The following is a 3,911-nucleotide window of genomic DNA, read 5'->3' as shown; positions in this document are numbered from 1 at the left end:
TAATTTTGAACAAAAAAAAATTTTAAAAATTCAAATAGAGAAAAGCTTTTAGAATAAGGATTTTTAAAATATTTTCAAACAGCTATACAATGTGTTTTAAGCTAAGTGTTATAAAAAAGTCAAAAAATTAAAAACTTGATAAAGTAAAAAAGTAAGTAAGCTAAGGTTAATTTAGAAGAAAGAAAAACATCTTTTATAAATGTAGTATAGCCTAAGCGTACACTATTTATAAAGTCCACAGTAGTGTACGATAGTGTGCCAGGCCTTCACATTCACCCATCACTCACTCGCTCCCTCGCTCACTGACTCACCCAGAGCAACTTCCAGTCCTGCAAGCACTATTCATGGTAACTGCCCTATAAAGGGGTACCATTTTTTAATCTTTATACCATATTTTTACTGTTCCTTTTCTATGTTTAGATACCTTTAGATACAAAAATACTTACCGTTGCATCACAGTTGCGTACAGTATTCGATACAGTAACATGCTGTACAGGTTTGTAGCATAAAAGCAATAGGCTATACTGTATAACCTAGGTGTGTAGTAGGCTATACCATCTAGATTTGTGTAAGTACACTCTGATCTTTGCACAATGACAAAATCGCCTAATGATATATCTCTAAGAACATATCCCTGTTAAGTGATGCGTGACTGTACTTGAGCCACTGCTTCATAGCCCACTCCTTCCTCTGTGATGCTCCATTTTGTTCTTGGAACCTCTCTAGTAGAGGGACTTCACCAGCTCCAACCTTCACTACACCCCTGGTATGTTGTGGAAATGATAGGTAAGCCAATTAGTATGATTCCATCTACTTTCTATTTTCTAGAGTTTTTAGACAGTTTCTAGAGCACTGGTCCTTCCTTCTTTTCAATGCAGCCATGAATGTAGTGCTTGTCCTGTCATGTCACTGAGATCCTAAGAAGAGTGAAGCAAATGCATATGCTTATTCCGTTATCTTAAACTAGAAGTCAGAAAAGCACACTTCTAAAGATTTTTATATTTTATAAAATATATATGTTTTAAATAAACTTGAAAATTGAAGGCATTTTCCTAGATTCACCTAAAACAATTCCTTATATGGCCACTAGAGGGTTCCCAAGATCTGGAATATAGGGAACTCAATGAAGAATTAGAAATTTTAGAAAATATCTAAAAAATTTGTTTGCTCACATAAAACTTGCCATTTTCGTAGTCTGGTTACTGTTCTTTCTTTTCTTATTGTCAAACTCCTTGAAGTAACCTAACCCTCTTTAGCCTTTTGCCATCAAGCTTATTACCACCCTTCCCCTAAGCTTGTTCTGTAATAGTGATCTCTTATTGGCTGCAAATGAATCATGTTCCAAGAGTTTGTTTATAGCTCAACTGTTTACAAAATGGAATATTTTCCCATCGAGGGATTTTTTTCTTTTTAAGAGACAGGGTGTCACTCTGTCACCCAGGCTGGAGTACAGTGGCATGATTATTGCTCACTGTAACCTCGATTCTTGGGCTCAAGTGATCCTCCCATCTCAGCCTCTCAAAGTGCTAGGATTACAGGTTTGAGCCACCATGCCCAGCTATTGAGGGAATGTTATAAATGGTCACTGATGTTGAAGTAAGACCACGAAAACCTTAAATGGAAAAATTAGATATAGACTCATAGGCTCATTTTAAAAAAAGGTAGTTTAGAAATTACTTAATTTTTCCAGAGAATGAAAAGACAGCCACAGAAAATGTTTGCAAAAGATATATCTGGTAAAGATATATCTTTATCTTTGGATATCCGTTATCCAAAATACACAAGAGATTCTTAAAACCGAACAGTAAGAAAACAACCTGATTAATAAATGGACCAAAGATCTTAACAGACATCTCACCAAAGAAGATATACAGATGGCAAATAAGCACATGAAAAGATACTCCACATCATATGTCATCAGGGAGATGCAAATGAAAACAATAGTGAGATACCACTGCATACCTATTAGGATAGCCAAAGTCCAGAACATGGACAATATCAAATGCTGGTGAGGATATGGAGCAATAGCAGCCCTCATTCATTGCTGGTGGGAATGCAAATGGTACCGCCACTTTGGAAGGTAGTTTGGCAATTTGTTACTAAACTAAACATACTTTTAACATACAATCCAACATGGCGCTCTTTGGTATTTACCTAAAGGAGTTGAAAACTCAGGTCCACACAAAAACTTGCACACAGATGTTTATAGCTGCTTTATTTATAATTGCCCAAACTTGGAAGCAACCAAGATATCCTTCAATGGATGAATAAAGTATGGCACATCCAGACAATGGATTATGTTTTGTGCTAAAAAAAAATGAGCTATCCAGCCATGAAAAGAAATAGAGGAGACTTAAATGCATCTTACTACTTGAGAAAAGCCAATCTGAATAGGCTACATATTGTATGACTTCAACTATATAACATTCTGGAAAAGACAAACTAGGTAAACAATAAAAAGATCAGAAGATGACAGCGGTTAGGAAGGAGGGGAAAATGAATAGGCAGAGCACAGAGGATTTTTAGGGCAGCAAAAATATTCTGTATGATAACTATAATGGTGAATACATGTCATTATACCTTTGTCCAAACCCATAGAATATGGAACACCAAGAGTGCTACCCTAATGTAAACTGTGAACTTTGATTATGTTGTGTCAATATAGGTTCATCCATTATAATAAATACCATTCTGATGTGGATTGTTGATAATGAGGGAGGCTATGCATGTGTGGGGGCAGGGGTATGTGGGAAATCTGTACCTTCTGCTCAATTTTGCTATGAACCTGAAACTGCTTCTAGAAAAGTCTTTTAAAAATTACTTAATATTTAAAAATTAGCGCCAGAATAAAAAAATGAATGAGAATTCTTTTTGAAAGTCTGAATGCTATTTTTTTTAAGAAAAATCAGATTAAAATGAAGGAAAAAGTAGAAGAAAAGAATTTTCAGAAGATTCCTAATGATGCTTTTGTTTGCTTTAAATAGTTTCTTTATAATAAACATATAAACTTATCTTCTCTTTTTCTTAATATAAATTTTCACTATTCTCAACCATGATTGATATCATTCAGTGTTTACAAATGAAATGAAGAGAGGGAAAGAAAGGAAAACAGATTTCTCCAAGATCACTAACTAAGCAAAAAATGGAAGTGACGAGAGGAGAGAAAGGCATTACAGAGAAAAAGATATATATGAGAAGGACAGAAAAAGAGAGAGAAAATGGGAGGGGGGAAAGAGACATTCTGATCAGGTGGGAGCCATTAGCCCAGGACACCATCTCAGTTTCTCATTTGAAGGCAGAGAGGGAGAGTTGGGGGAACTGTGAGCACTCTTGGAAGAGGAGAGAGGAACCGTGTAACCCAGAGATTTAGCCCTGGGATAGTTACAAAGCAGGCATTATGTGACTTGACAATACATCCACAAATCTTTTAGGACTTAAATTCCTTTTCAAAGAAAAGTCAGCTGTATTTCTAGAGCCTCAGACCTAGCAAAGCAGAGCTTTTTGCATTTACACTATTGGGGAAAAATTACTTCTAGGGACAGTTGTGTTGGTCTATGTTCAACTGAATTTAAATGGTAAATCTTAGAATGATGATCTCACTGGACAGAATCTTTTATTGTGCCCACTCTGTTTTGTTTTTGCATCTTCCCAGCAGGGACATCTGGCCTCCATTTAGGGAACCTAAAGTCCCGGGTTTGTGCTTCTCTCACTCCTCCCATCATATCTGAGACAATACATTCATACTTATTTAATGACTGAAATAATACATTTAGGGCTGCTTGAGCCCAGGAGTTTGAGGTTGCTGTGAGTTAGGCTGATGCCACAGCATTCTAGCCCACACAACAGAGTGAGACTGTGTCTCAAAAAAAAAAAAAGAAGAAATAATACATTTCGATCACAAAACTCAAGCA

This window comes from Propithecus coquereli, unplaced genomic scaffold (genome assembly GCF_000956105.1).
Source record: "Propithecus coquereli isolate 6110/MARCELLA unplaced genomic scaffold, Pcoq_1.0 Scaffold19, whole genome shotgun sequence".
Taxonomy (NCBI): domain Eukaryota; kingdom Metazoa; phylum Chordata; class Mammalia; order Primates; family Indriidae; genus Propithecus; species Propithecus coquereli.
Note: the sequence above shows the minus strand (reverse complement) of the source record.